Here is a 20383-nt window from a genome sequence, read left to right on the forward strand (position 1 = left end):
GCAAGAATATATGGTTAAGAATCCAATTAGAACCAGTCAGTGTGGGCCAGGTGACCTACAGTGGTCATGGCAATGGGGACTTAAAATCTGATGTCTTCCTGCAGTCTGTCAAAGTCAAGAGGGGGACCTGGGTGGGACACTCTGGGTGGGACACTCTTCCCAGGGATCCCCAATAAAGCTGGAGTGCAGGAGAGGCACAATGTCCCTCTCCTCTCTGAGGACCCACTGTATCTCTTGGGAGTGTCCCCTTCCCCTTTCCTATTCCTTCAGTAAACTCATTCCTGTTACTCTGAGCGACGTGGCTGAAATCTTTCTGACTTGGTCTCAACGATCAGGGATGGGGGGTCTTCACGCTGCCTCAGTTTCCCAGAAGGCCCAGGGGCCAACTGTCTTCATGACATGGTGCTTGACCCAGTCAATGCTAGAGATATCAGGGCTGGTACCACATCTGTGTGGCGCCCCCTATTGGCCCCCCAGGGAGACCCAGGGCATGGGCCTTCAGGGCCTGGCACAGGGCCTGCCACCAGGATCTCCCTGCTGCTGCCAAGTTCTAATGTCACGAGATGCTAGATAAGCCACGGGATTCACCCCTCACAGGCCAGGAATTGTCAGGGGACTGGGCCTGCACAGCCCGGAACCTCGGCCACCCACCCCGTGGACAGTCATGACTCGCTGCTAAGGAGGAGAAGCTCCGGCCCCAGGTGGCTGCCCCAGCAGAGGGCAGTGACCACACACAAGGGGCCCCTCAGCCATGGCCTGAGGGCCAGGGTGGGCACCTTCCAGTGGCAGGGTGTGAGCCCCGCAGCCCAAGGGGGTGAGGGACACAAACTCCTGGGCCGCAGCAACCAGCCTGGGGGCGTCTGGGGGAGCAGGTTGGGAGGCGAGGACGAGGAGGCCCCAGGATGGACACGCAGGGTGGGCGCAGAGCGTGTGGCTCTGTCTCCTGCCTGCTGGACAGTGGAGAGGGCACAGCCTGAAAGAGGGAGGGTGACCAGGCTGGCCAAGTTCCTGGGCTACAGATGAAGAGGGAACAGTGGCTCTCTGACCCTAGCCCACCTCCCCTCTCCCCCACACCCATGCTGGGGGGCGGGGCAGGCGGGGGCAGGGCTGGGGGCTCAGCCCTTCCCTGCTGATTCCCCGAGGTCCGGAGCCTGCAGGAGGTCCGACAGGCCCAGCTGAGCACTGGAGGCTGGGGTCCAGGCCAGGAGGGGAGGCCTGCCAGGCCAGGGCAGCTGGGCAGGGACGGCTGGCTGTGTTCCTCGTCAGGGGAACCAGCAGGTCTGGATGTGAGGGCCTAGAGCCTGGCGACAGGCCTTTCTGACCCTGAGCTGAGAGTCCCTGAGAGAAGCTGGCCCCTGTCAGGTCAGCCCCAGGGTTTCCAAGGCTGACCAAGGAGCCTGCGCTCTCTCCCTCAGTCCTGCGCACACCCCACATCCTTCCTCTCACCCCAAAGGAGCCCCAGGAAGCCCTGACCCTCAGTGCAGACAGCCCCAGTTCACACCTGCGCTGAGAGCCGAGTGTCCAGGCAGAGTCTCCAGGGGCTCTGATGGGCACACGGCCTTGCATGGATGGTGACCACCAGGGTCCTTCAATGGATGTGGGTGATGCTCTGAGGAGGGCCCCGTCTCCAGAGCTACACAGGACTGTGGGTCTCCTTACTCGCAGGTGGGGACTGAGATGTGCCCACCTCTAGGGACATTCTGAGTGAACAGGACAGGCGCAGGTGACAGTGGGCCAATGTTGTCACTATGGCTGTTATGGGTGTTATTGGGCACTGCCCAGCACATGCCCCACAGGCCACATACCCACGGGCCACATGGTGTTGCTTTGGGACGTCCACTCTGCAAGCCCAGCTGGGCAGTGGGTGTGACTCCTGTTACATACAGCCCAGTGACTCCTCTGGGGCTGTGGGCGAGCGGGTCTGCAAATGGCCACTAGGCTGAGGCTGCCTGAGGCACCTCCCACCGAGAGGCTGAGTGTCCAGCTGAGGGCAAGGGGGGCCGGGCTCACACTGCCCTGCGCCTGTGTTCACAGCACTTAGGGTGTCCCTGAGGCTGACTCCCCCACCCACAGCCTTTGATCCTTTGGGGGAGAGCAGTGAGCAAGTCCGGTGTCTGTCGCAGGGGTGTGGACGGCCAGGCACAGAGGGCCACGTTTGGCCTCGCCTAGCCCCCCTCAGGGAAAGCGGGAAGTTTGCCTGGGGAGCCTTGGACAGAGGCCTACCCGGGAGTCCAGGTGGCACAACAAGGAACTGACTTAGATCCACCGGAGCAAGGAGCAGAAGAGCCTGTCTGGAGGACACAGGGAGATGTCCAGGGCCAAGCCCTCTCAGGGGACCTGTGTCCAGCCCGGCTTACCCTCGCCCCTCTGACCTCATGGTCCCCAGCAGCTCTGGCTCCCCATGTCCCCTGAGGGCCTCAGGACCCAGCAGGCCAGGACTAGGCCGCCCCGGGGGTGTGCTGGAGCACTGCAGGCCCCTCGCTGCCTCGGCCTGGCTGCGGCTCTGCTGCCCCGTCTCGCCCTCCCTGCTCTGTGCCACCCTCAGCACCTCTGCCCCGTGAGCCTGTGCCGTGTGAGGCGGAGGAAGCACCTGGTCCCTGGGGCTGAGCCACCTCAGTCACTCCCTCTGTGGCCTCCCTCCTGTGGGATCACTCAGGTGTGGCTGGACGCAGGCCTCTCTGCGCTCGTGGAGAAGGCCTCTGCCCTGGTGGGGACATGGCAGAAGGTGGCAGGAGCCGGGAGCCCTGGGGTCCTGAGCACTCTCCCTCGTCCAGAACCGCTCAGCTTGGCGTTTGGGGTGTGTTGATCTTAGCTCAGGGCCTCTGCTGATGAGTCCAGGCCCCAGGGGCTCTCTGCATGTGTGCAAACAGGCTGGGGACATTCATAGGACCCAGGATTCTATACCACCACTCAACAGAGCTGCGCTCTGCTCTGTACGTGAGGAGCTGCTGTAATGCTCGGGGCCTGGGCAGAGAGGGCAAGACAGCGCAGAGGGGGCAGGAGGGGGCTTATGGCTCACCGTATGAAAAAGTAACAGAGTCGTTAAGAAAAATACCTTTTCAGAGCGTTAAAATTAGAGGTGGACTGACTTGGTGGTAAAGCACCCTCCTGCTCCTCTGTGGGCTCCTTTCGTGCTGGACAGAACGCGCCCCAAAGCCCCACTGGTGGTGCCATGGCTTTCTGACATGACTCCTGGCTTGGCCCCCAGGAGCAGGACCTCCGTCATGGGGGAGGGAGAGCGGAGGGGCCCCGGAGACCCACCCGCAGGCAGGCAGCAGCACCCACGATCCCCGGTCTCCTCTGTGTGGCTTGCGAGCACCTCGCAGGCCACACCCCCCAGAAGCCAGGCCTCGCAGTTTACCAGGGAGACAGAGGTGCTCCAGGGCCACAGGTGGCCTCGGTGACTTAGCTTCAATGTGCAATGGGAGCCACCTGGACGCGGAGCAGGAGGCTCCCACTTGTGAGCTCACAGCATCTGGGTTCTGGAGGTCTGGGTGGGCCCAGGGGTCTTGTGACTAGAATGTTCCTGGGGAAGCTGGTGCTGCTGCGTGTCAGACAGGAGGTGCTTTGAATAGTGAAGTTGGGTGTGGAGGTCCTGGCCAGGTCTGCCGGCAGAGGTGCTGACCTCTGTTAGGTGGGACCTGGATGACCACAGCTCCTCCTTCCTCAGGACCACTGACCACGGGTGCCCCTGCCACAGCCTGCAGTGCTGGGTCATCAGGTTCTGTCCACACCTGGATGTGGGAAAGTCTGGCAAGCCCTGTCCTGCCTTCTGTAGACCAGGGAAGCATGCAGGTTGGTAAGGGCCCTGGGATGCACCCTGAGCATCCTGAGCTACCATGGGCACTGGCCTGGGGCCTGCTCAGCTCTTTGTCCAGCCTCCTAAGCAGGCCTTGGGAGCCCAGATGCCCTGCTGTGGGGGATGCCCCGAGGGCCCACACCTTGGGCTCCTCAGCATTTATCTGGGAGCGTATCTGTACTTTCCTCACTGAGTTATGGTTCTATTTCTGCAGCTGAGGGACAGCTCACTTTATTAGCCCCATATCCAGGATCATGCATTTTAATCTCGGCACTGGCCCCAGAGGGCCAGCTGGATGGATTTTCTGGGCCTATCTTCGTCCCAGTGCCTCCTCAAGGAGGGGTGCTCACCTTGGTCAGGCACCATCTCCCAGCAGCTGTGGGGGCAGTTTGGATCCCAGGCACTTCTGGGGGAGTTCTGGGCACAGCCAGGGCGGAGGGTCTCTGATGCCCCCCTTGCACCCCTCCTGCCCAGCACGACTCCCAACTCCCCTTCCCCGGCCCGGGTGTGCCTGCCCTCCCTGCTCAGCCCCGAGTGCCTGCCCGGAGCTTCCTCTCTGGGAACCCTCCTGGCCTTGTGCCCCAGCATTCCTACAGGTCTCTCTTCCTGGATTCCTTCTTGGGCATGTCTTCCTCGGGTCAGAGGCTCCGGGGGCAAGGCCCGTCCACTGCACCCTGCGCGGGGCAGGCTTGGCTGGAGGAGGCTCCGGGAGTCTGAGAAACCCTGGAGGGTTGTGCGCAGGTGCTTTGGGTGGGAGCCCGTCTGTCTCAGTTGGAGAAGAACAAGAAACAGGAGGGGAGGCCAGGAGCGCTGGCACCCCCCAGCTTTCCAGGCCCACCCCCACACCCCCAGCTTTCCAGGCCCACCCCCACACCCCCAGCTTTCCAGGCCCACCCCCACACCCCCAGCTTTCCAGGCCCACCCCCACACTTTCAGCCCCCTTCCCAGCACCTCCCGTGCAGACTGTCTCAGTGGAGCCAAATGAAGACCCCAGGTCAGGCGGCCCGGTCATCCCCAGACCGTCCTCTGATTTCTGTTGTGGAAGTGGCCTGAGCCTATAGACGTCCTCCCTGTGAAACCAGCCCCCAGCTGGTCCTTCCACAACATTGGCCCCTCCAAGTCCTCCTCCGATCGGGGCGTCCCTGGCAGATTCCCTTCTCGTGGTCTGGGAGCTCAGGTCACACACATAACCAACTGGCTTAGGGAAAGAGAATGGGGTGTCCTCCCTGTTCAGCAGCTACTCAGCCCAGGCACCTGGCAGTGCTCAGCTGCCCGCTTCCCCTGGGGCATGAACCCTGGCACTGTGGGTTCTCACCTCGCATCCTCCTGATGAGGGGCAAGAAACCTCTTTGGGGTGGTCCCCAGGGGTGGGAGGGATGTGGGCCCACATGCCATGAAGGAGCTGCTCATTCTGCAGGGGGCTGAGATGAAGGTAGGTGGGGCCTGCGACCCCCCAGGGCCACCCCGTTCTCACGGGCACCTCCCTCCTGGAAGCAGCTCCACTGGGCAAGTGATTGGCACAAGCTGGGAGGCCTGGGGGGGCACCTGGCAACATCCTGTGTCAACTGCACCCCTGACTCTCCCTCCTGGGTGCCTCAGACTGCCTCTGTGTGGAGTGAGGACCCTGTGGCAGGACCCCCATCAGCATCTTCTTGTCCATCTTGCCTGCCTCTGCCACACTGTGAGCCTGGCTGCACCAGGGCAGGCCCTGCCAGGGAGGCAAAGATGAGTTGGAGGACAGGAGGGCAGGGTGGCCCTGGTGAGGGGGTCAGAGCAGTGGGGATGCTGCCCCAGGAGCACTGGGGAGCTGCCCACAGGAAGGCCTGCCCAAGCCCAAGGCTGCTCCCCGCCAGGCCCTCTCAGACTCACCTGTGGGCCCCTGAGGCTCAGGTCACGGTGGATGGGGAGCCGAGCTCCACACCAACCCAGCCTGACTGGGAGGAGGGCCGGGCTCCGGGGTGCCCAAGGGGGAAACTGAGGCTCCAGACTGGTGGCCTAGGGGCCCACAGGGAGCTGACTCAAGAGCACCTTGCCAGCCTGAGGGGTCACTCCATGTGCCAGGCTAGACAAGGGCGGCAAGGCTGACCTGGGCGGTGCGTGAGGGGAACCGTCTGCTCAGGGCTTCCACACCTGGCCCCACTCTGGGCTCCGCCGGGTCCCGGCTGGGCTTGTGGAGTTCTCCAGGTGAGGCGGAGAGGGAGAAGTGGGGGGGCTGCTTCAGTAGCCCAGGCGGCCCCAGGGCAGGCCAACCCCAGGGGGCCACTCGCAGGGGCCGCCTCTCCTGGTGGACTGGACCTGGGTGGAGGACACCGGGGCTCGGTCAGCAACTTTCAAGCCCAAACACGGTTTTCATCCGCTCAATGGTGGCAGAGGCAGTGAGGCTGAGGGTGGCCTTGGGGTGCGGAGCCCCTGGCTTCCCCCCTCCTGGCTTCCCCCCTCCTGGCTTCCCCTCCTTCCCCCCTCCCGCCAGCCGCCCCTTCCCTACCGGGCGCGGAGACTGCATGTTTTAAGACCACTGCTGATGAGAATTTTTACAAGTTTTTTTTATAAGAGTGATAACAGCTCTTTCGAGACAATAATGTGGCTCAGGAAGGGTTTTAAGGAGCTTTAGGAAGAGGCTCTGATTAGTAGCTGGGCCCCTCTGCCTGGACCAGCCGAATGGCCTGCATTTATGTGCTGTTGATCGCCTTTGCCCTCTGGGGACAGAGCTCCTCTGATGACCAAAACTCTTTTTCAAGAGCCAACTGCCCCATTGGGCCCTCCCCCCCCAGGGCGGGGGCGGGGCCTCCTGGACACTGGCCTCTGCCGACCTGGCATGCTCAGGTCCAGGAAGGCGCTGGGCCTGGGGGAGGACTATGGAGAGGTCCCAGCTGGTGCTGGAGGGCAGCAGGGGTGCCATGGGCCACCAGGTGGCGATGGAGGACCAGCCAGGGAGGCCAGGGCGCGTCCCACCCCACGTGGGCTAGCACAGAGGAGGGTGGGGAGGCTGGCCTCTGCTGGTGGGGCTGTTGGAGGCCCTCCTGCTGCCCAGGGGCCTCCCTCTGAACGTCGGGCCGGGGAGGACCACACTGTCGCCTGGACGCACCAGGTGCGGGGCCTAGGGACAGCGTGGAGGAATCGCAGCCTCCTCAGGGGCACCCCTGACTTGTGGGCTGGCTCTGCTCTGGAGGCACCAGGGACCAACCTGCTCACACCTGAACAGCTTCATCCAGCTGGGGCCTGGAGAGGAGGATGGCAAGTCAGGGATCCACAGGCCGGGGCTGCGGACACTCCTGGGACCTCGGGACAACAGGGGAGGAAGACCCCAGCCTAAAGGGCAGTGGCCGCTGGCTGTGGTGCCCTGATGCCTGGCGCATCTGAAAACTTTGTCGGCCAAAACCACCTCCACGTTCATCTTTCTTTATCAGAGTGGGTCCCGAAAGAGCCCAGTCACAGACCACCCTGGGGTCGCTTGGGGACGTCACTAGGTCTCATGTGGTTGCAGGTCTGCTTCCTGAGAGCTGGCACTGCAAGGGAAGTGGGTCAGTGGTGACCCTGCTCCCTACTGGGAGGGGTCCCCCTCCCGGGAATCTTAATAAGGGACAGGGAGAGGGGTTCGCATCCCCTGGGCTGCTCTGGGGCTCAGGGAGGGCAACAGCTGCTGGTGCTGGGGGAGGAGCAGAGGCAGGGCCCTTGGCGGGGCCAGGACCAGGGCTTTGCTCTACAGTCGTATAAAGGAAGGGTCCTTAGTGACCATTTGGAAAACAGCCACACGCCCGCCTTGCGGGCTGATCATGTGAGCCACCAGCACCTGGTTGAGACCTTGCAGGGACACATCCCCAGAGGGTTCCTGTGATCTTGGACAAAGCCTGGCCTTGGCAGGGAGACCCTCCTGGTCTGGGCTGTCTGGAAAGGCAGACAGTTCCGTTGGTGGACACCATGGCCTCAGGAATATCTCCCCAGGTCCCTGGGTCTCAGCAAAGGTCTCAGCCCAACACCGAACCCTAGTCCCAGCTCACACAGCCTAGATCTCTGCCCCACATGGAGTCCTGATCCCAGGTCACAGAGCCTAGATCTCAGCCCCACAAGGAACCCTGGTCCCAGACACAGAGCCTAGGTTCAGCCCAAGTGGAGCCCTGATCACAGCTCACAGAGTCTAGGTCTCAGCCGAAGTGGAGCCCTGGTCCCAGACACAGAGCCTAGGTTCAGCCCAAGTGGAGCCCTCATCCCAGCCCACAGAGCCTAGGTCTCAGCCCAAGTGGAGCCCTCATCCCAGCCCACAGAGCCTAGGTCTCAGCCCAAGTGGAGCCCTCATCCCAGCCCACAGAGCCTAGGTCTCAGCCCAAGTGGAGCCCTCATCCCAGCCCACAGAGCCTAGGTCTCAGCCCAAGTGGAGCCCTCATCCCAGCTCACACAGCCCAGGTCTCAGCCCAAGTGATGCCCTGGTCCCTGCTCACAGAGCCTAGGTCTCAGCCCCACATGGAGTCCTGATTCCAACTCCCAGAGACTAGGTTTCAGCCCCACATGGAGACTTGATCCCAGGTCACAGAGCCTAGGTCTCAGCCCCACATGGAGCTCTGATCAATCACACAGAGCCTAGGTCTCAGTTCTTGTTGGAGCCCTGGTCCCAGCTCACAGAGCCTAGGTCTCAGCCAAGTGGAGCCCTCATCCCAGCCCACAGAGCCTAGGTCTCAACCAAGTGGAGCCCTCATCCCAGTTCACAGAGCCTAGGTCTCAACCCCACACGGAGCCCTGATCACATCACACAGAGCCTAGGTCTCAGTCCTTGTTGGAGCCCTGGTTCCTGCTCACAGAGCCTAGGTCTCAGCCCCACACTGAACCCTGATCCCAGCCCACTGAGCCTAGGTCTCAGCCCCACACTGAACCCTGATCCCAGCCCACTGAGCCTAGGTCTCAGCCCCACACTGAACCCTGATCCCAGCCCACTGAGCCTAGGTCTCAGCCCCACACTGAACCCTGATCCCAGCCCACTGAGCCTAGGTCTCAGCCCCACATTGAGCCGTGACCCCAGCCCACTTGTACTCCTAACCGTCCTCAGCCTGTGGTCTGAGCAGGCAGGTCTCTAAGGGCCTGTGAGGATGGATGGTTGTCCAGTGATGGGCAGACTTGGGGCAACACCTCCTAGCATGGAGCAGGGTAGTCTTGGGTAACGTCCTGAGGAGGCATTTGACTGCTTCCCTTGGCTAGTTCCGTGGGGTGTGGCTCTGGGGCTGACACTGTGCCCTGTTCAGGCAGAGGAGTGCACTTGAGGCTCTGGGTGGTTTCCTGGCTCCACTGTTGGTGCCTGCACCCTGGGGAGCCTTGTCTGCCTTAAGGAAGCCCGGGGGAGGGAAGCCATACGGGCTCCCTCTGTCTAGACTGCAGAGGCTCTGTGCTGGGGGTGGGGCGGGTGGTAGTAGTTGTGCGGTGGGCGTGAGGGAGATGGGCTTGCAGGGTGAGGAAGGCCGCTGACCCCCACTTGCAGATGCGGAGCCCCCGGGGCCGAGGGCGGGGGTCCTCTCCCTTGCACTCCACCTCATCCCTGAGTGTGGGGGAGTCTGGAGAATTACCTGCCACAGACGCTTATTCAAACCCTGGTGATTTATGAGCAGGGACAGCTTTAAGGCCACCGTGAGCGGTCGCCAGCAGCACTGCTGAAACCACAGTTTCCCAAGCCAGCGCAAAGGCACACTGGCCGCCCTGCCCGGCCCACGGCCCGCTGAACTGCCTGCGCATTGCAGGGAACGCTGAGGGTGTCCTCTGGACTGCAGGCTGCCCTGGCACTCAGAGCAGGGGACCTACAGGCCACCAGAGTGGGTGGCAGACCTGGGTGGGTCAAGGGCACTGCCTGGGGGGTTGTGTTGGGACTTGTGGGACAGGGTCCCTTTTTCCTTTCCCCTGGGGAAGGACAGTGACAGCAGGAACTTGTGGCCCAGAGAGGCAGTGTGTGTGGCCATCCTCATGTGCTCCTGGGTGCAGCCCAGGACATGGGGCCGGGCGGGATGCCTCGACAGGGGGGGAAGCTTGGGTCCAGCCTCAGGCCCAGCTCCCAGAGCTGCTCCCTGCAACCAGGAGGATGCCCTCCTCTCCCACTGGCCCACAGGCCGGGCAGGAAGCTGGGGAGGGACGTCAGGGAAGGGGCTGCAGACCATGGCCACTCGGGCTCCCTGACCCGCTCAGGGAGGGTCGCTGACATGGCTGCTTTCCCAGTGAGGCTGGACATTGTGACCCCAGTATGGAGTCTGACCTTTAAGATGTGGGTGCCCCATGAAGACGTGTGGCAGCTGGCTGGGCCACAGGGGGAGGGTGGGCCTGGCTGGGGCGAGGGCAGCCTGAGGTCCTGGGAGGTGGTGGACACAGGTTCCAGCTGGGGGCATTGTGAGGGGTGGGGGCGGGGAGCCGTCCTGCACCCTGCCTGCTGGCCTGCCCATCTTCACTTGCTGGGAGGCTGGATGAGCCCCTCCCTCCTGGGCTCAAGTGCTGCTTTGTGCTGGGGCCTCCAGGTGGCCGTGTGCACACGGGCGTACAGGCTTGCATGCCGCGGGGTGCCAGTGTGCGCTGCGTGTGGCATGGGCATGTGGGTGCACGTGGGGGTGTGCAAGCTTGTGTCCGCCACGTGGTTGAGCATGCTCGAGGGTGTGGCCCTCTGTGTGTGTGCGTGCACTTGTGAGTGTGCTGGGGAGCCACTGGCTCCTCTGAGCTGAGAGTGTGGGTCGCCGTGGGGGGTGCCTGGAGCGTGGAGGTGGCACCGTCCTGTCTCCCGGGGCCCACTGGGGCAGTGTGGGTGGCCCTGGCTGGCAGCAACTGTCTCGTCCTTTCTGGCCCTCTTAATGTGGACCTAATTAGGTGGAACGTTGAGAAGACACCTGCAGCTGGTCTCCAGCCGTGTAGTGTCAGGGGTTCCTGTTGTGAAGCAGGAGAGCGGGGACATCCCCACAGCCGGGGGCCCCGTGGGCACAGCAGGGGCTCCAGGAGGGGGTGGCCCTGGTGGCTGGAGCCTCTGGGTTCCTCCTGCCCGACTCTGACTCTCTCTTCACCTGTCCAAGTGGAGAACACTGGAGGCCCAGGAGGAAGGGGCACCTGGGGCAGTAGGGCTGGCTCCAGGGACAGCCGGGACTCCCTGTACAGGCATACTGAGCCCCCACTCCACCATGTCTTCCCATGACAGCTTCCCATGACACTCCCAGGCGGTGGGCACAGATGAGGGCTCAGCCCCTCTGGAAGGGGAGTGGTGTCCCCGGCCACCCAAGGGTCATGCAGGGGCCCTGAGAATCTCTCTGAAGAAGGCTCTACTTGGTGGTCTGGACCCCTTGGGGTCTCCCATACCCTCTGAATACCCACGGTGTGGCATGAACTGGGCAGGGACCCCGTCTCTCTGGGCGGCACTGACTGTGGGGCGGGGGTGGCTGGCATGGCCAGGAAGGGATGGCCTCAACTTGGGCCTGGAAGACATGGCGTCTGTCTTGCAGGGAGAGGGACAGAGACTGTGGCCGCCTGGTGGGAGGCCACTGCCCATGGACACCTGGAGGCCAAAGGTGGGGAGATGGGCTGGGGGAGTCGAGAGGCCTCCAGTCCCTGCCCTGGATCACCCAGCAGCGCAGAGGCGCAGGGGTCTGCTCTGTTCTGGGCAAGGCCTGGGGGCTGAGGTTGCCGGGGGCGGGCTGCGCCAGGGAGGCCGCCCCTGCTGAGAGGGGAGGGGGCCCTTGCCCCAGGTCCCAAGGCCAGCGTCCCAGCTGCTAGGACAGCGAGGGGCACTGCTGACCCACAAGGAGATGCGGCTTCAGGTCACAAGTGCAAAGCCACAGCTAGTGAATATTTAACGAGGCCTAACAAAGCGCATGCATAATTAACCAGGCGGTGGAGGAGCCGGAATAATTTATCTTCTTAAAGGGGATTCGGTAATTTGTTAAGCTGTTTTGAAATCTGCAGTCTAGCTGCGGGAGCCGCTCTGATTTCTAAATTAATTTGTGTGATTTAGAAAGTAGGAGCCTCCACTTCTGTGGTGGCCACGGTGTCGGGCGGCCTCTGCTGGCGCTGGCTCACCAGTATATTCTGTTTTTGTTGATTGACTAATTGGCTGATGGATGCTTCATTTCCAGGGCCCCCTGCTGAGCTCCGTCCTTGCCTTCCACCTGGCTGCGGCCACTCCACCCCACCGTGCTGGGGCTGTGTGGCCTGGCCTCCCCAGCTGCCTCCTGCTGATGTTGGCTGAGCACCCCTGGGCTGGAGGGGTGAGCCTGCATGGTGGCCTGCAGGGGCCAGCCCGTGGGGGAGCACAGCCCTCAGACATGCTCTGAGGTCGACTGACCCATCTGCACTTTAAGGACCAAGCAGCGAGGGTCCTAACGGTGTCATGACTTAGGGGTCACATGGGTAACCATGGGAGGAGCCGACCCGTTTCCTCAGATGTCAGGACCATGAACTTGGCTGGGGGGCAGTGGTGAGGAGCTGGTGCTGCGTGCTGGCTGTCCCTGCCCAGCCCCTAGGAGCATTTTGGCCCAGCTGGTCGGCACCTGAGTCTTCAAAGGCCACGCCACCATCCCATTAGGCCAGAGGCTGCAAGATAGTGGGGGAACGTAAGAGTCCACTTCTGCTGAGCCTAGGTTCATCTGCTCTGAGCCTGGTATCACCTCCTGTGCTGAGCCTGACATCACCTCCTGTGCTGAGCCTGGGATCACCTCCTGTGTGCTGAGCCTGATATCACCTCCTGTGTTGAACCTGGGATCACCTCCTGTGCTGAGCCTAGGATTACCTCCTGTGCTGAGCCTAGGATTACCTCCTGTGCTATGCCTGGGATCACCTCCTGTGCTGAGCCTGGTATCACCTCCTGTGCTGAGCCTGACATCACCTCCTGTGCTGAGCCTGGGATCACCTCCTGTGTGCTGAGCCTGATATCACCTCCTGTGTTGAACCTGGGATCACCTCCTGTGCTGAGCCTAGGATTACCTCCTGTGCTATGCCTGGGATCACCTCCTGTGCTGAGCCTGATTACCTCCTGTGCTGAGCCTGACATCACCTCCTGTGCTGAGCCTGGGATCACCTCCTGTGCTGAACCTAGGATTACCTCCTGTGCTATGCCTGGGATCACCTCCTATGCTGAGTCTGGGATCGCCTCCTGTGCTGAGCCTGGGTCTATCTGTGCTGAGCCTGGGTTCATCTGTGCTGAGCCTGACATCACCTCTTGTGCTGAGCCTGATATCACCTCCTGTGCTGAGCCTGGGTCTATCTGTGCTGAGCCTGGGTCTATCTGTGCTGAGCCTGACATCACCTCCTGTGCTGAGCCTGACATCACCTCCTGTGCTGAGCCTGGGATCGCCTCCTGTGCTGAGCCTGGGTCTATCTGTGCTGAGCCTGGATTCATCTGTACTGAGCCTGATATCACCTCCTGTGCTGAGCCGGGGTTCATGTCCCCTGATGTGCTTCGTGGCAACCCTCCTGAAAGGGGCCCTTGTGATTCCCAGCTCACATCCCTATGGAGCCAGTGTTTGCTAAGAGGCGTTTCAGTTTGGTGACTTCGACATGCCAAGCCAAGAGAATTGAACAGATTCCACCAAATTTGGCGATGGGAGTGGTCTCCAGTGTTCTTGGTGGCTCATTCCTGAAAAGCTTGAGACTCTGGACTCTTGGACTCTTGCCTGCAGTGCCCCCGGTGTGTCCCTGGAGGAGGGGTGGGGAAGGCTTGGTGCATGCTGCCCCTCCATGCCCGCTGGACTCCAAGAGGGGCCAGGGCACCTCAGGAAGCAGCTGTCACCTGGCCTTCTGCAGCTCCTGTGTCTGCTTCTCTCTGAGCTGCCTGGGGCTGTGTCCAGGACTCACATGGGACCTGAGGTGAGGAGGACCAGTCCCATCCCTGACTGGGGCTAGGGAGGGTTTCCTAGCACCCGGGAGCTTCTGGGCCAGGTTTCTGGGCCTGGGAACTACAGTGGAGCCTGTGGTTTTCTTTGACTCTGGGAGATTCTGGGGGAGCTGGGGGGCGTCAATTGAGAGAGCCCATCTCTAGGATGAGTGGCCAGCGGGGTGGACATAACAGACCACAGCCTCCCAGGGCCTGCCTCCTGGTGGTGGCTCAGGACATCACCCCTGGGCAGGTGAGAAAGGTGAGAGGCACTTGCCCTACGGGGGGGCTTCTGCAGGCCCTTCCCCTGCTCTTCCTCCACCACCCTCTCCAGCTCCCTGTGGCCTTTAGCCATGTTCTGGTTGGGGTTTCTCAGCAGCGGGGCTGGGAGCCCCTGAGGGAAATGCCTTCCGGTCTCCACTCCTGGGGAGAGGGGCCCGGCCCGTCCTCTGCCAGAGCCCACACAGCGCAGGATTCAGAGGCCAAGGACAAGTTCCATGTTGGAGGAGGCTGGACAGGGTGCTCTGGGGTCCAAGGAGATTGCCGGGCACTGGAGCTGCAAGCTGACCAAGGTGTGGCTTCTCCATCTCCAGGGGACCCACCTGCTGCTGCTGCTGCCCCTTGTTCCCTTCAGAGCTTCCTGAGGGGGTGGGAGCCTGGGGGTGGGCCCTGTCCCAGCAGGCCAGGCAGGGCTCCAGCTGTAACAGCCCCTGGCTCTGAAGCCGCCCCGAGGGCTCCTTCCTGTCAATAGTGTGGTTTTCAAGCTCCGGGCTCCAAAGCCAGCCCTGCAGGACCCGGATGGACCCGGCCTCTGCTGACAAACACCAGGGGAGAAGGTGGCAGCGACCTGGGGGCACCCCTGAGCCTGAGCATGGCCGGAGCCCCTGGCCAAGGCAGGTCTGGACAGTGCTGCTCCCTGAGAAGGGAGCCAGCAGCTGGCCTCTGCGTGCGGAGGGTGATTCCAGCAGCCTGTCTGTCCACTCCCACTGCCCAGGAGAGGAGCGGAGGCCGTGCAGGCGGGTGCCAACCCTCCCCTGGGCTGGTGGGCGCCACCCTTCCCGAGAGCTCTGCCCAGGAGGGGAAACCGAGGCTGAGACGCGCCAGGCCCCAAGCGGGAGGGAGGGGCTCCCTCCTGGCCTCTCTGCAGGCGGGGCCTCATGTCATCTGATGGGCTGCCGTCGCCTCCCATCCCCTCCCGCCCCCAGCTCGGTGCATCCTGCCCTGCTCCCAGAAGCCCCAGGTGCCTCTCCCCTCAGGGGCTCTTCGGAGGCCTGGCCATCAGCCCCCAGCCTCCTCTTTGTCCCTCCCACGAAGCCCATAGCAGCGCTTTCTCCACGGCTGGGTGAGTTCTGAAATTCTCTTTCCATTAAAAATAAATGCCCCATTTTATCTGCCTGAAATGGCTGCACTCTCTGATTGTCTTTTCCACGGTGCCATATATGGAGAACTATAAAATCATAATACAACTATTAATCCCCTGTATCTGCTTGTACCTAATTTTTATTAAAAATATCCTGTGTTCCAGCTGCCTTGAAAATCATAGCGGGGTGGGCAGCTGCAGCTGGTTAGTGGGGACAGCTCTCGCCAGAGCCCCAGGGGTGGGGCAAGGATGTGGCCAAATGCCCAGGGCTGCTGGGCCCCGTAGGGGTAAGACCCTGATCCTCAGGACTCTGAGGAGCCTGCCTTCCTGCCCAGCACGTCCTGCTGCTAACGGGTCCTCCTGGGTAGCTCAGGCTGCGTCCAGGGCCCTGCTCTTGGCTGTGACCCGGGTGAGGGAAGTTTCCCTCCACATGGAAGGGCCAGGGCAGCGGGCAGCACGGGGTGGCGGGGGCTGCGGGGCCCTTGTGCTCGTCGGCTCGGGTTGTCCCTGGGCTCCTTTTCTCCATGGCACGATCCAGCTTTAAAAGCAGCTGCCTGTCCAGGAGAGACTCCGTCCAGTTGTGCTGGCCGCATGGCGGTGCCTGTCACCGCTTGTCTCCAGGTCGGGCTCAGGGCCGGTGCCGGGTCAGCTCAGGGGTCCCACAGCATTGCTTGTCTCCTCGCGCTGTGGGCTCCCTGCCTGGAGCTGCCCACGGAGACCTCCAGCTTCCCCTGCCTTGGTCCCTCAGTCCATCTGGTTTTAGGCAGAGCTGAGCCCCCCAGAGGCTCCGGGACCCAAAGGGCTCAGCTCACCCAGGGGAGTGGGCAGAGCTCGGTTCTCCCCGTACTCATGGGGTCTGAGAGCTGGACCCCAGCACCCTCCGGCCTGGTTTTTGTTTGGGGTTGCTGTGGGTCTAGACATGCCAGCCGGGTGGGGGGCAGCTCACGTGGTCCCACGGCCCTTCTTTGAAGCCATTGTTCCTCTGTGGCTTGAACCTGATGTCTCTGGCAGCGCCCTCACTGTCTGCCGCGTCAGAAGCTTCCAGGCTCACCCAGGCACTGTCGCACCCCCTACGGAGCCAACCACTTCCCCAAGATCCTGGGGACCTGTTTCAGAAGCCGGAGCCGGGGTTGGCCATTGTGCCTCCTGAAGAGCCGAGGAATGTTGTTTTAGTCACCTTGTCATCCCTGTGACCAAAAGTTGTGACAAGAACCAAATTGGAAGGAGGAAAACTTTCTTTTGGCGTGTGGTTTCAGAGGTCCAGTCCGTGGTCAGCTGCATAGCTCAGGGCCAGGTGGGGCAGAGCATCACGGCGGAGGGGAGTGATGGGGAAAGCTGCTCAGGACACGGCACCAGGAAACAGAGCTCTGTGGGCAGGACGCCCCAGTGACGCTCCTCAGGCCACCCCCTGCCTGCCCCTACGGTCACCTCCCAGTGGATCAGTCCACTGATCAGCGCTCACAATTTAGTCATTTCACCTTGGACAATTCTTGGATTGTCTCACACGAGCTGTGGGGACACCTCACACCTAAGCCCTGACTCAGGTGTCTGTTGAGATAAAGTCCCAGCAAGCTCAGCCCACGTCTCACGGGCAGACTCAAGAACTGGGGTTCCCTCGTCGCCCTGTCCAGCTCCCCGGCAGCCCTTCCCTGGAGCTGAAAAGTGCGTCCTCAGAGGCCACTGGTTACTGATTTCCTCTGCCACACGCATGCCAGGGCCCTGGGATCTGAGATGTTTGCGGCTCCCTTGCTGGGCCAGTCCCCTGCGTAGAGCCACGTGGCCCCGGGCGCTTCCTGGGCGGTCATCCGTCAGCCCACACCAGTGAGCTCCCTTACCTTATTCTGCCGTTGGCCTTGGAAGCTCCTCTTACCCTTGGCCTGTGTTTGCCGTTACAATCAGCCCTCGGCAGCCGCCGGCTTTGCCCAGGCGGGTTCAACCAATCCAGGATCCAAGACTTTTGAAGAAAAGGCGTAGGCTCTGTTCCTGTCGTCCTCCCCTGACACAACCTGTAAGGACCACCAGTGGCATCCCCAGAGCTCTAGGTGTGGTAAGGGACCTGGAGAGGAGCTCACGCATGCCATGCGGGTCGAGGTGGCCGTGGAGCCCTGAGGGACCACTGGGTGGCTTGGTTTCCAAGCCCAGCTGTGGAAGGAAGCCCCTGCAGCCCCCGCTCTGCAGACGCTACTGAGTGGTGCCTTTCTTTAATCCAGAGGAGGACGGGCTCTGCCGGGTGGCAGCCCCGTGGACACGGAGCTCCCCTGCCCCTTCCTCGAGATCTGCAACCGTAACGTGGCGTCGCAGCCACACGCAGGGAGGCCCCACCAGGCCTCCAGTCTCAGCACCTTCAGACCCAACTTAAGAGAGACCCAGGGACCAGGAGAGTGGAGAGATGAAGTCCCCGTGGTCTCCCACCAGCCAGCAGGCGACTGCTCCCGAGGCTTGGCAGCCCCAGGGGCTTGCTCGCTCCAGGCCTGCAGTGGGGCTGGGCAGGGTGGGCGGGGAGGCCAGCCAGGGCTCAGCGCAGAGCAAGGGGCTGCTGGCCCGGAGAGCTGCAGGAAGTTCCGCTGCGGCTGGGGCTCCTCCCCACGCAGGGGGCCTCAGATCCCCCTGAAGTGCAGACCTCTGAAGTGAGCCTCCAACACAGGAGCTCACGCCAGACCAGCCTCTCCACCATGGTCACCCCTGCCGCTCCGCGGCCAGCTGCTCCCGAGTCTCCTCTTTTGAGGGGTGTGACATGGCGTCCCAAGGATCCTGTGAGAAGGGAGGACATGGGTCCCATTGCCCCGGCTTCCGTCCCAGAGGAGCCAAGCGTTGCTGGTGGGCGTGGTGGTGAGACTTCCCCTCTGTCCATTGTGGGCCAGGAGACGCCCCTGCTGTCCCCTCTTCTCCCAACCGAGCCTTCCAGCTGCAGGGCATGGCCCTGCGAAGCCCGCGTCTCTGGTGCCCAGGGAGGTGGACGCTGAGTCCCTGCAGAGCCCGGCGTTTAAGAGGCCTACCTCTCAGGAGCAGTTGTAGGGCCAAGGGCGCGACCCACAGTCAGATCCATCGCTGGCCACACAGGCTCCACTTGCTGAGGCTGCTGGGTGCCAGCATGGGGCCTGCTCACTGGAGGGGACAGAGCAGGCAGCCCTGGGCATGGGCCTGCAGTCAGGCTGGCCCGCCCCTGCTGTCAATCCTGTGGACAGCGGCAGGGGCAGGCCTGGTGACTCTGTGAGGGCAGCAGGGCCAGTCGGAAGGCCTGGGCAGCTCCGCTGGGGGAGCTAGACACGGTGATGAAGTCCAGTGGCCTCCTCGAAGCCCCCAGATGGGCATGGGAGGGTGCAGACGGGCCGTCCCACTCCAGCCCATGTTGGTGGCTCGGAGGGTCAGCTGCCGGCAGCGTGACTGACGTGCCGGGGACCAGGGTGGAACCGGGGTCAGCTGTCAATGGAAGGGAGGGTTTCCTTGGCGTCAGGGGAGGGGCCCAGAGGTCTGACCTTGGTCGTGGGTCAGTCAGCTTTCTGTCCTCGTCCCCGTGTCCCTGAGGGGCTCAGTGCTGGCTCATGGTTTCAGAGCTTCTGGCCCTGGCTGCCCGGCCTGTTGCTGGGCCTGTGGCGAGGCAGAACACCATGCAGGGACGAGTGCCCAGGGAGCCTGCTGACCTCAGGGGGGAGCAGAGAGCGACAGGAGGGGCGGGCCATCTGCCTCCCCTGACCGCACCACCCACTGGGCCCCTGCTGTCCAGGAGTGCCTGGCTGGTGACAGGGCCGTCAGCGCATCAGCTTGGGGTACATTTCAAGCCTGGGCAATAGCAGATGGAGGGCCAGTGGCAGTGGCCAGCAGGGCTGTGGGGGACCTGCTCAGGTGGTGCTTTGTGGCCTGAGTGCCCTCGGCATGTGTCAGGTCATCCCCAGGCAGAGGCAGGCCTGTGGCTGGCAGGACCCTGTGTGGCGGTGTCCTAAGGAGCCCTGCCTGTGAGCCAGAGGTGGAGGGACGTCTGCGGCCCCTCTGGGCTCTGGACACTCCCTGGCACGCAGATTCTTCTGGAAGATTCTTCCCTGCTGCTGTTCACACTGGCGGGACAGGCACAGGGAGACCCCGCGGGCCTGGAGGGCAGGGCCGCTTTTCTGAGGACAGCTGGCTGTCATGAGGAGCCATTCAGAGCAGCTTGGAGGATGCCCCCTGCTGGACCCTGTCCTCTGTCCCCGTCACCAACAGAAGCCACCAGCAGAGACTGGACCTTTCTGTGGAGCAGGCGGTGAGGCCTGGTGAGAGGGGAAGCTGGTGGCTGGGAGTGCAGACGGCAAGAGGAGGGAGCACAGCCCGCAGGCCACCCTGGGGGCCCTCAAGGCAGGCCTGGCCCTCCCTCAGCTGACCTGCCCTCTGACCCTTACTGACACTTGTCACTCACTCCTGTCACCCCCTCGGCCACTCCCCAAGGTAGCCACTGGAGGCCACAGAAGTGCAGGGCTCCATGCAGTCGGTGAGGATGAGCAGAGGGCTGCTTGGACCCAGCTGCTGGCCGGTCCTTGTGTGACAGAGGATTGGAAGCGCAGTGAAGACCAGGCGCTGCCCAGGACACCTGGATTCCCAAGAGTGGAGAGCCAGGAAGGCCAGCAAGGAGGGGTGCCTGTGGGCAGGAGAGACAGGAGAGAGCTGAGCCCTGGTGATGGGACATGCCCCCTGAAGGGACACAGCTCTCCTGCCCTCAGGTGGGCAGCTGGGCCTGACCTCAGGGCCAGGCAGGTGCCGTCCTCTGCGTGTCCAGGAGCTCGCAGGTCCAGGTCCTGGATCTGCCCCTTACAGATGAGCCCAATTAAAATGGCACTAGAGACCTTTTTGGTTTTGTTTTTAGCATCCATTATTCTTGGGTGCATTGATCAGGAATAAATTCAACTTTGTGCTTTGTGAGGCCTGATTTAACATGGATTCACCAAAATGGTTTTCTATGTCTTACATAACAAGAAGTCTGGAGGATGTCACAGTTCAGGGTGGAAGTGGGGTCTCCATCATGCCCCAGGGGTTCCGGCTCCTTCTGTTCCACTCTCCTTAAAGTGGGTTTCGTCCTTCTCCTTTTGCCTCATGGTTGCAAGGTGGCTGCTCCATCTCAGTGCTTCTACTTATCTCCTATTGGCCCAGCGCTTGGCCATCTCTGGCTTCAAGGGGTGCCGAGAATCCTTTGTGCCTAGGAGGCTGCATTGCTGCCAGGAACAAGATTAGGGGCTGCAGGGCGTGACCTCAGAAGGCAGAGTGGACCCCAGGTGGCTCTGGTCAGGACACCCGCAGTTCTCACATTCTGCCCTGGGGAGGACCTGCCTCCGATTCCTTCCTGTTGCCTCCTTTCCGCAGCAGAGCCCGGAGCAGGCCTCACCGCAGGCACGCACTGGAGTCGCGCACCCAGCTGCGCGGGTCAGCTGAGCACGCGGTGACC

The 20383-nt window shown here is 62.4% G+C and overlaps 1 long non-coding RNA gene across 7 annotated transcripts in view; it reads left to right on the plus strand.

Moving 5' to 3' along the window:
- LOC139704650 (uncharacterized) overlaps positions 1–19859 on the plus strand; it is a 26747-nt gene extending 6888 nt beyond the window's left edge. For 3 of the 7 annotated variants that reach the window (XR_011706490.1, XR_011706488.1, XR_011706489.1), the window contains 2 exons: positions 11878–19220; positions 19393–19859. This is a non-coding gene — a long non-coding RNA (uncharacterized lncRNA). The remainder of the gene's footprint in view (positions 1–11877; positions 19221–19392) is intronic. The other 4 variants (XR_011706494.1, XR_011706492.1, XR_011706493.1 and 1 more) reach the window with 4 other exon arrangements.
- Positions 19860–20383: the final 524 nt, after the last annotated feature.

This window comes from Marmota flaviventris, chromosome 2, assembly GCF_047511675.1.
Source record: "Marmota flaviventris isolate mMarFla1 chromosome 2, mMarFla1.hap1, whole genome shotgun sequence".
NCBI classification, from domain to species: Eukaryota; Metazoa; Chordata; class Mammalia; order Rodentia; family Sciuridae; genus Marmota; species Marmota flaviventris.